We start from the raw sequence: 11,340 nt of genomic DNA, 5'->3' as shown, positions 1-11,340 counted from the left end.
CTAGAAAAATAACAAATGGTTGCCAGGTCTAGCATAATTCTTTTCAAAGAATAGTAGCTTTTTCTTATGGCTCACATTTCTGTTGATTCCAAGAGCTCTTTAGCAGATGGAAGCAAAGTCCTGTACATTCCATCACAGTGAGCATGAACTGAGTTTCTTGTAGGCATCAAGCCTCAAGCCTATAGGGAATTTTGAGGCTATTTGGGGCTTCTAGGGGCCCATGCATGTTATTGTTTAATATATTCAATATTATTCAAATGGGCACAGTAGAATGATTGTAGGTTAGTAATTGTACTGACCTAGGTACGCATTAGTGGTAAGGAAAACAACTATACCAATCAAATAGCCTATTACTAAGCTTATTGGGTTGAAAATTAATTTATAATCATTTGTTTTTTCTGGTTGTAGATCTCATTTTAAAATCTATTTATGTCATGGATTACAATTAACATGAGTTTTCAATAGCTAATTACTGCATGTTCCTGAAATCTCTCCCAGATCATTATTGTTAAAACACTTTGGCTGTGTCTAGACTGGCCAGTTTTTCCAGAAAATCAGCCGCTTTTCCGGAAAAATTTGCCAGCTGTCTACACTGTCCGCTTGAATTTCCACAAAAGCACTGACTTCCTACTGTAAGAGATCAGTGCTTTTTGCGGAAATACTATGCTGTTCCTGTTCGGGCAAAAGTCCCTTTTGCACAAAACTTTTGCACAAAAGGGCCAGTGTAGACAGCTCAGATTTGTTTTCCGCAAAAAAGCCCCGATCGTGAAAATGGCGATCAGGGCTTTTTTGCGAAAAAGCGCGTCTAGATTATCCACGGACGCTTTTCTGCAAAAAGTGCTTTTGCGGAAAAGCGTCCGTGCCAATCTAGACGCTATGTTCCAAAAATGCTTTTAACGGAAAACTTTTCAGTTAAAAGCATTTGCGGAAAATCATGCCAGTCTAGACATAGCCTTTGGTTTAAACCACCTCTGCCTTCTATTTGTACTTTGTATTGTTTCTTGGTGGATATAGTTCTGAAAACATCAAATACACACCCATTCAGAATGGAAGGGCCGATTTTAATATCAAATCTCACTTTTGGAAACCTATCTTTAATATAAAACATCTTTCACTGTGATATCTAAGATGCTGAAAGCACTTGTTTTGCAAATCTATATGCATGTGCAATGGACCACTATTATTTACACACATAGTTACAGCAATTGCATTAGCAATGTGGGCCGTTTTCAGTATTGGCAGAGTTCCTGCTGTGTACTGTTTCCATTTTTGTTTATCTTTCTTTCTGTGATAGTTGTTGACTTTGATCCCATCGCAGGAAAAAGAAATCTGCTTTGGGGCTTAAAAATTAGTCATGGGCTCTGTGACAGAGTGCTAGCTGTAGTACTTTGGTTCCTGAATTTGCTACAACACAAAAAAAACTTGAATACTTAATTGGAACCAATTAACCTGTTTCTAGCAGGGATTACTGACATTTGGTGGCAATTGTTGGACTAATAAGGTAATTGGCTCAATGATAGAAGGAGATATACTTGAGAGGAACAGGAAACATAAGAAACTCATTGGGAATTGGGATGAGCAGAAAAAGATATGGACATTTCCTCCTGTTTTATTTGTTAGGTATTCTCTGTTATGTATTAAAATTAATGATTAATATACATTGGAGTGGGGGCAGCACACAGAAACCTCCAGCCTAGGTTCTTCAGGGAGAGACTTGTCTTCTTCCAGGAGCAGCACTGGGCCAGCCCTATTGCATCACAGGACTTTTAGGGGCTGATCTCCAGGTTTGGCTTCAGGAGCTTCTGAGAGACTGAGCCCTGAGATTCCCAGAGTAGAAACAATAACCAGTCATGATCTAGACCCAGGGACCTTAAGGTATGTCTAGAATGCCAAGAGTTGTGTGCAGCTTGCCTGCACCAGTTGACTCAGGCCCACGCTGGGGGAGGAAAGCTATTTAATTGTGATGTAGAATTTCTGGCTTGGGTTGCAACCCAAGCTGTTAAACTCTTCCCCCTGCATAGAACCCTAGAGCCAGGCTGAAACCTGAATCCAGATGTCTACACTGCAATGAAACCACCCTGCAGCCAGAGCCCCGTAAACCCAAGTCAACAGGCATGGGTTAGCCCTGGGTTTTTAATTGCAAAGCATTGCATATCTTTAGAAGCATGTGGCAGGAACCCATCGAAACAAATAACTGTAATAGCTATAAAATCAGGGTTCATCTGGGCCAGTTTGTGATACCTTCACCAAAGAAAACTAGAGATTACACTCAAAAGCTTGCTTTGATTTTCTGCAGAGCCACAAAAATCCATTTCTGCTGGGGTTTCACTTTTTAGTAGTCTTCACTGTTCCAATATGATATTCACTACTGTCTCATATGTTAGAAACATAGTGTTTGCCTTTGACTTTGTTTGTGACACCAAGGGCGGCAGCAAATGGCCCACTGCTATTATACAATCAATTGAATAGGAAGCGGCAGGGTACTGGCATACCACAGCTTGTGGCAATGATGACAAAGAAACGACAGGCACGGTAGCTGCCTTGGAAAATGCACAAATGAAAGAGAAAGAAATGACCCAGAGACACAGAGCATTTAATTTCTAAATCGGGTTTTACAATATTGGTTGTATTGTAAGATGCTCATTTTCTTGCGCAACAGAATAGCAAACACACCATTAAGACCTGATTTGATATTCTAGTTCTGCAATGCTCAATTTTAAATGCTAACTGTGTGAGCCAGTGGTTCAAAAGAGTACTCTTCATGTTACTTATTCACATTGTGAACCCACATCTGCACATGCAAATAACCAGTTATTCATACCAGAAGGCTGACTACATGCCAAAGCTCCCCAACAGAAGAATTATCTAATTCACCAGCTGTCAACAATAGGCTGTAGACTATAAGTGATATGCTTAGAACTGGTATGTTACAGGGTTCTGGCTTTCCACTTTTTGCTTCCAGCTCCTTCTGCATGTATCCATGCTTTTCTCTGTGAAGAAGAGCTTGGATAGTCCCAAAACTGGCTGAAAGGAGGGTGGAATCTAATAGTAGTAGTTGCTACATAAGAGGATGGGATAATGAAACAGAAGCCACCCCCATGTAACAATTACATATATAAGCTTTCAGATTTTTTTCCAGCTATGCTACTGAAGTTATTGCTGTACAACAACAAATGGAGGTGGGGGCTACCATAGGTCTGCCAAGCAGAGTTCCCCACTACGAAAAAGTGCAAGAAGTCTTGATCTCATATTTAAAACAAAGAAGTGAGAATCACAAAGTGAGAAAGAAGCATAAGAAATACAACAGAGAAAAAAGAGGAAGTGTTACACAATGGAGTATACTCGCTTAGCCGTGGAAAGAGAGAAAGGATGGAAGCAAGTGAAACCAAAAAGAGAATTTTTAGTTTAGTAAATGTATTTTAAACTCCTTTATTTCATATTTCCCTGATAATCTGTATGTGAAATCCTGGCTCAAAGAATGCCCTGGACTTCAGTGGGGGCAGGAGCTCATCTTACATTAATTTTTTTTGAGGAGGGGAAGATATGGGGTCACTGTTTGGATCACTCATTATATTAATACTACAGTAAAACTCCAGGGCTACGTCTAGACTGGCCACATAAGACGGAATAGGCATGCAAAGCAGGCAAGTCAGAATAGGGAAATCCAGGGGGGGATTTAAATATCCCCTGCGGGATTTAAATAAACATGGCTGCCGCTTTTTTTCCGGCTTGGGGAAAAGCCGGAAAAGAGCGTCTAGACTGGCGCGATCCTCCGGAATAAAGCCCTTTTCTGGAGGATCTCTTTTCCTACTTACAAGGAATTATTGCAAGTAGGAATAAGAGACACAATCTCTAGCAAGCTGACTTCCTACTGTGGGGGAGGGATAGCTCAGTGGTTTGAGCGTTGGCCTGCTAAACCCAGGGTTGTGAGTTCAATCCTTGTAGAGGCCATGTGGGGCAAAAATTTGTCAGGGATGGTACTTGATCCTGCTGTGAAGACAGGGGACTGGACTTGATGACCTTTCAAGGTCCCTTCCAGTTCTAGGAGATAGGCAATCTCCATTAACTTTAGATTATTTGTTGTTTTTTACATTTTTCGGCTTCCCCTCTGAAGCTTTTGACAACACACAGTTGCTGTTGCTTAACTGCTCCTTCTGTTGAATCTGAAAGAAAGTGCTTGATGTGCTCCTTGGTCTGAGAGGCTATGTCTAGATGATGAGGTTTTTCTGGGATACCTTGGGTATCCCAGAAAAACTCTGCCATGTCCAGGGAATGTGTCTGCTTGTCTGCTTTTTTTTGCGGAAGAGCAGACATGCTTTTTTGGAAGCCCCATCTATCTCCTCCCACGAGGAAGAAGGGCTCTTCTGAAAGAGGTTTTTTCCCCCAAACTTTGGTCCAGTGTAGACGGGACAAATTTCTGAAAAGCCTTTTCCGAAAAAAAATATCGGAAAAAGGTATGCAAATTGAGGAGCGCAATTTGCGTACCTTTTTCCGATAAAGCACCGTAGTGTAGACATAGCCTGCTTATCTGAGAATCAGTGACTCTCCCCCTGCTGGCAGCCACCTGTGCCTTTCAGCATAACAATGTAAAATAAGATAATTTGGGAATAGAGAAAGACTAAGAGAATAATTGTGTGAGATATTGTTTGAATGTATAGGTGGGGCACTCAAACTCCTGTTTTTCAGACATATCCTAAAATTCTCAACTGCCACTGACTTCCTGCAAGCAAAGAACATTTTAGGGTTAGAGTTTGTCTACAAGATGAGAAATTTACCCCTTCTGATGACTGAATATCAAAAGGTTTGGCTTTTGGATTTAATTCAAATGTACCTGAATTATTCAGGCTTCTTGGATCCACAAACTGGCAATCATATGGAAATAGGGTTTCTCGGCGAATTTTAGACTGAAGTTCAGGTGGTTGTTTCAGCTTAAATCTGAAAGAGTAAATTCTGTATGAAAAATTATTTAAAAAAAATCAGTATGTCAAAACCTCAAAAGATTTGGAATTTGAGAGCAATCCTACACTAAAGAAGAGAAAATCCAGGGGGAGGGGGAAAGCAACTGAATGATTAATCCAGAAAAATACTAAGCTCTTTTCTGAATCCTAGTATGAAGCCCTGAGAAAAAAATTGTATATAAGGAGAAACTGATGCACAGGGCACCCTGCATAGCTAGTCTTTTTCATTCTTCTGCTCTCTATGCAACTAAAATAAGGTTGTAGCTCTGGCCTAAGGCAGAATCCCCTTAAAATTAATCCCTTAAAATTAATTAATTTCTGGAGTCAGGCTCAAAGGACCAGCTGCAATGTCTATTTTTTCTGGGGAAAAAATACAACATTGCTGATTGAGTCCCAAAGAGCAGCACCACTTAGTGACCAAAATGTAGTATTTCACTTCTTCTCACTCACAAATGGCCAGGCAAACATACACACCTAAATTGTGCTATTCCAATGTTGTTCTTCTGATTTCTTGTCTTCTTTCCTCTTTATGGGTGGTACTGGTATAATCTTTGTTCCTGCTGGCTTGAGACAGGTAGCAGGCAAAATTGTCTGAATGATTATCAAACAATGAGATTGAAGTTATTTTAAAAAGCGATGAGATACAAAGCATGGAAAGGTGGAGGGACTACTTAACTGAAGCCAAAGGAAATGGTGGTCAAAAAACAATAAAATTGTCTTCAAGTGGTAGGTAAACCTCAAGGCTTTTGACGACCCCCCTTTTTTTGGCTTTAGTTCCTAATCCAAACAGCAAAGGGGTAATTATTAGTTGAACTTCTATGTAACATTCCATTAATTGATTGGGTCTGCCTTCTTCCTTTCCACTGGACTATTGGAAATGTACAGTGTATGGTTCCACTTTATCTAGCCATGTTATTTCGATTATTCACCTTAAATTATAAGGATTGGCTAATAATCACAGAGAATAGGAGTTTCATATATAGGTGGGTTGCGTTGGTCTGAAAAATTGCATAAGTGCTTTGTATATCAAATGCTTGGATTGCAAGGCTCAAGGGACCATTGTGAACATTTACTCTCATCTCCTGTATAATACATTGAATTGGTCCAAAATATTTTCTTTAGAACTATCTTTAAAAATATCCAATTTTTATTTTAAAATTACCCATGATAGAGAATTCACCACAACCCTTTCCCTGTTTGATGGAAGAATCCATTACCAAATATTTGTCCCCATGCAGATGGTTAGACAAGTCATTCCTCAATTTTCTCTTTTTACGCTAAATAAATTGAGCTCCTAGAATTAATTGTTTGACGGCAAGGTATGTTTTTTAATCCAGTCTCAGAGATCTCCTCTAAACCCTCTCTCACTTTTCAACATTCTTCTTGAATTGTGAACATTGGACCTAGACACAGTATCAAGCAGTGGTCACACTAGAGCCCAATGGAGAGGTGATATAACCTGTCTATTTCTACTTGATTCCCTTATTTATGTCTTCAAGGATCACATTAGCCTTTGTGCACACAGTGTTGCTTTGGGAGCTTCCTTGCAGCTGACTAGCCCCCATTATTCCCAAATCTCATTCAGAGTCACTTCTTCCCAGGGTACAGTTTGCTACCATGTAAGCATGGACTGCATACTTTATTATAGATCATTAAAACGCACATAATTTTCTAAAACAAAAGGAAAAAGTATGTAGCACTTTAGAGATTAACAAGATAGTTTATTAGGTGATGAGCTTTCGTGGGCCAGACCCACTTCTTCAGATCATATTCTGGAACGGGTATGTCTACACTATTTTAAAATAGCGTTATTTCGAAATAAGCTATTTCAAAATAGTTAATTCGAAATAGCTTATTTCAAAATAATGCGTAACACCCAAAATTAGTTTCAAAATAGCGTTTTGCTATTTCAAAATAGCGCGGCCACAGTGAGTGGACGCTGAATTGAATTTAAGGCCGGCTGGAACCAGGTCCATCAGGGCATCATGTCAGGAGTTACTTTATGTGACTGCTGCCTGAGGATATGCCTGTGCTTAAAGAACCCTCCCCCCCCCCCCCCCCCCCGGGACAGGCAGTTCTCAGCTTTCCCTGCTTGTTTGCCTACCTCAATGAGGGACAGGAAAGCATTTTGTCTCTGCGTGCTCTAGTTGCCCTCACTCGGACACCACAGCATTCTGCAACATAGAACCAGAGCTGCCCATGGACACTCTGGTGCTTCTCGTGGACGCGTTGCTGCGAGCCTGGCTGCACTTTCTGCAGACTGCCATCAAGGAGGTCCATCAGGGGGCTGTCAGTATCCAGGAGGCCCTGCGGGAGAGTTTATACCCTGAGGAGTACTAACAGTCTCCTTCCTCTGCCCCACTGGGGGCTTGTGCCTCATTCCTCCCTCACGTCTTTCCCCTTCTCCCCTCCCTAACCTCCCTTCCTGATGTAAAATAAAATACACATTTTTTCATAAACACAAACTCTCTTTATTTAACAAAACTGGGGGGAGGAATGAAACTCTGGTGAGACTGGGGAAAGGAGGTGGGAGAGGGGAGAAGAGAGGTTGGGCGAGGGGAGGGGGAAACCTGGGAGGAGGGAGCTGGAAGGCGGAAGCAAGGGGAAGAAGGGGGAGGGGAAGCTCAGGGCTCAGGGGCGGAGGTCTCGCTAGACCAACTTGATTTTCATGCAAACCTGATCCTGGGTTCGCATGTGGACTTTGGTGGCCAGGCTTACAGCTATCCTGCCATAGACGGCCACGTTCCTCCATCTAGTGTGGAGATCATGGACGTTGGGGGCATTCTCCCCAAACCTGAATAAGGTCTATTATCTCCACCCTGGACCAGAAAGGTGCCTGCCTTCTCTGGGCCCTGGCAGGTTCCTGGGAGCTGGCAGACTGTTCCTGGGGAGCGGTGGAGGGCTGGCTTCCAGTGGCTTGCTGGCTCATGTTTTGGGACCACTGGGTCAGGGGCAGTGACTGCTGGCTCTGGGCTGGCAGGCTCGGAGCTGGCACAGGCATTGTGGCCAGAGTCTACCCCTTTAAGGGCTCCGGGGAGCGGGGAGGGAGAGGAGTGTTCTTGGTTGAGGCTGGAGTGTCCACCAGGGCAGCCTGGGAAGGCTGGAGGCCCCCTATTTTGAAATAAGTGTCTACACAGCACTTATTTCCAAATAGCTCTTTTGAATTTGGCATTATTCCTCATAGAATGAGGTTTACCAAATTCGAAATAAGCGCTCCGCTGTTTCAAATTAATTTTGAAATAGCGGTTTGGTTGTGTAGATGCTAGTAATAAGGGCTGTTATTTCGAAATAACTTTGCTGTGTAGACATACTGCAAGAGAATTGGCTTGACCATATATAACAAAGGAATACAATGAAGAAAGTGAACACATTATAATCTAACAAATCAGATTTTACTTTTGTTCTAAAATCTGATTTGTTAGTTTATAATGTGTTCACTTTCTTCATTGTATTCCTTTGCTATATATGGTCATGCCAATTCTTTTTTCAGAATATGATCTAAAGAAGTGAGTCTGGCCCAGGAAAGCTCATCACCTAATAAACTATCTTGTTAGTCTCTAAAGTGCTACTTTTTTTCCTTTTGTTTTATCAAGATCAGACTAACATGGCTACCTCTCTATTACTATTCAACATGCAAGTAATTTGCTAACTCCAAATTTATTAAGCAAAGTAGAGTGCTTTGTACTGTGATCAGGCTTATTGCTTAATAACTGCTCTTCTATTTTTATGTTGGCAGCAAACTTTATCAGTGGTGATTTTCTTCCAGTTCATTGATGACTACGTTAAATATCATGGGTCCAATATCTCTTTTCTGTTGGACCCTACTACAAATACGCCTACCCCATCCACCATTATATGTTGAAATCTGCCAATTTTTAATTTGTTTACCATATTTGTTTTGTTATGTTCTAACTTTTTAAATCACAATGTCATGTGATACCAACTCAAATGCCCTATAGAAGTCTATTACATCAACATAGGGCCCTTTATCAACCAACTTGTGTTCTCATTAAAAATTTAGTATTACAAAATCTGTTTTCCATAAATCCACAACAATGTTCATCATCTGATGAAATGGGTTTTGTCCACAAAAGCTCATCATACTATATTTTTGGTAGTCTCTAAGGTGCCATGGGATTACTCGTTTTCCATGATAATGAACATTTTCCTTTAATCAATCTCTGCTTCGTTTTAACTTCCCAATCTTTAGATACTTACGATTCCCTCTACCTTCCTGAATTTTCTATACTCTCTGCTCCCTGTCTCCCACTCCCTCCTTTTTTTCCTTCCCCCGTCCCTTCTCTCCTATTTATTTTGGGTCTGCACATCCTAAACTCAAAACTCCGGTCATCTGAAGAAGTGGACTGTGCCCATGAAAGCTCATGATACCATCTACATGTTTTGCTAGTCTATAAAATGCTACTAGACCATTTGTTGTTTTTTTCTGTACAGACTAATTTGGCTACCCCCTGAAGAGTAGAGATTGTCATCTAGGATAGGTTGTAGATCCCTGATGATGTGCTAGAGAGGTTTTAGCTAGAAGGCTGTAGCTAATGGCCAGTGGCATTTTGTTGCTTTCTTTTTGGGGGGGTCTGTCCTGTAGTAGATGACTTCTGAGTAACTGCCTTGCTTTGTCAGTTTGTTTCTTCATTTCCCCAGGAGGGCACTGTAGTTTTAGGAATGGTTGCTAGAGATCCTAGGTGATTTTCTTTGTCTGAGAAATTGGAACAAATTATGATACACATACAGTTTGAATATATTCAGAATAAATCTATGAAAGGAACAACTTAGACTTGCCTGAAGCCAAACCAAGACATGACACAGCTCATACTGATCCAGGAATAACTTCACAAGACCTTAATTCATTTCCTTCACAGACTGAAGACCAAATTCTGTGTAAGGTGGTGTTGGGCCCTCTTTTGCTCACTTTAATTCCAAGCCCCATTTTACTGATGTGAAAGGCAGTCTTTGTAGATATAACTTACAAGCCAAAAAGCAAGAGAAGGTGTGAGTAAAAGCTGTGTGTGGACTAGGCGTTAGGAAGCTGTGTTGCTTTATCTGGGTCTTTTGCTAGGTAACCAGTGGATACAAATAGTTCTTCCTACTCTGTTGGTTTGTGCCTCTTATTATATTGCTTGGAAATAACTGAGTTTGAGAACAGCAGTTTATGTAGGTGACTTGATTTAAATCTTTGCTCTGAATGTTTTAGTTCTATGGAAAAGGTGGAAACATGAACCTTCATGACATGGGCAATATCATGCATAGATGGATGACTCATATTTACAATGTAATATATAATTTTCCCTTATTCAGACAGAATGTATAGCTACCTTAGTTCTTGATCCTTTGGACTGATAACCTTTCCTTTCTCATTACTTTCCCAAAGACAGAACAAATAAAGTAAAACCAAAGAAATGAAGGTAAGGCTCTCCTTCCCTCCTTTCTCTCTAGATAGGTAGATAGGTAGATGTAAATGAAGTAGAACAAAGGGGATGTTGATTGTAATGAATATTACCCAAAAGCTAGGAATTGTTAAACATTTCCAAGGGAAACAAAGTGACACAAGAAATACATGGCCAGTAGAGTTAAGGACCACAAGAAGATGCTTAAATAAATTAAAAACAATAAGAAGCTAGTAATTGTATTGGTCTATTACTAGACAGAAATGGTAGATTTGTCAATAATGCAGAACATGTAGAATTGTTCAGTAAATATTTGCTCTCTAGTTGGGGGGAAATAGATGCAGTCATTTCATATGATAACTTTCTTTCAATTGTACCAGAATCTCAGGAGATGTTTACCAGCAGATAATAAAGTTGGACATTTTAAAATCAGCAGGTATGTATAACTTGCATTCAAAGATTTAACAGGAGCTGTTTGAGGAGCTCACTGGACCATTAATGTTGATTTTCAATAAGTCTAGAAAATCAGGGAAGTTCCAGAAGACTGAAATAAAGCTAAAATTGTGCCTATATTTAAAAAAGGTAAACCGGGTGATCTGGGTAATTATAGGACTGTCAGTCTCATGTTGATCCCAGGAAACATAATGGAATGGCTGATATAGGAGTTAATTAAAAATAATTAAAGGATGAGAACGTACTTAAGGCAAGTTAATGTGGGTTTCTGGAAAATAGAACCTGTCAAATTAGCATGACTTATTTGATGAGATTACAAGTTGGATTTATAAAGGTAATAGGGTTGTTGTAACATACTGACAGTTCTGCAAGGCATTGGACTTGGTACCACACAACACTTTGATTACAACACTAGATTGTTGTAAAATTAAAATAGCTAGCTTGTAGTGCACTTAATGGCTACGTCTAGACTGGCCCCTTCTCCGGAAGAGGCATGCAAAGCAGGCAAGTCAGAATAGGGAAATCCG

This window comes from Pelodiscus sinensis, chromosome 1 (genome assembly GCF_052426305.1).
Source record: "Pelodiscus sinensis isolate ZL-2025 chromosome 1, ASM5242630v1, whole genome shotgun sequence".
Classification (NCBI taxonomy): domain Eukaryota; kingdom Metazoa; phylum Chordata; order Testudines; family Trionychidae; genus Pelodiscus; species Pelodiscus sinensis.
Note: the sequence above shows the minus strand (reverse complement) of the source record.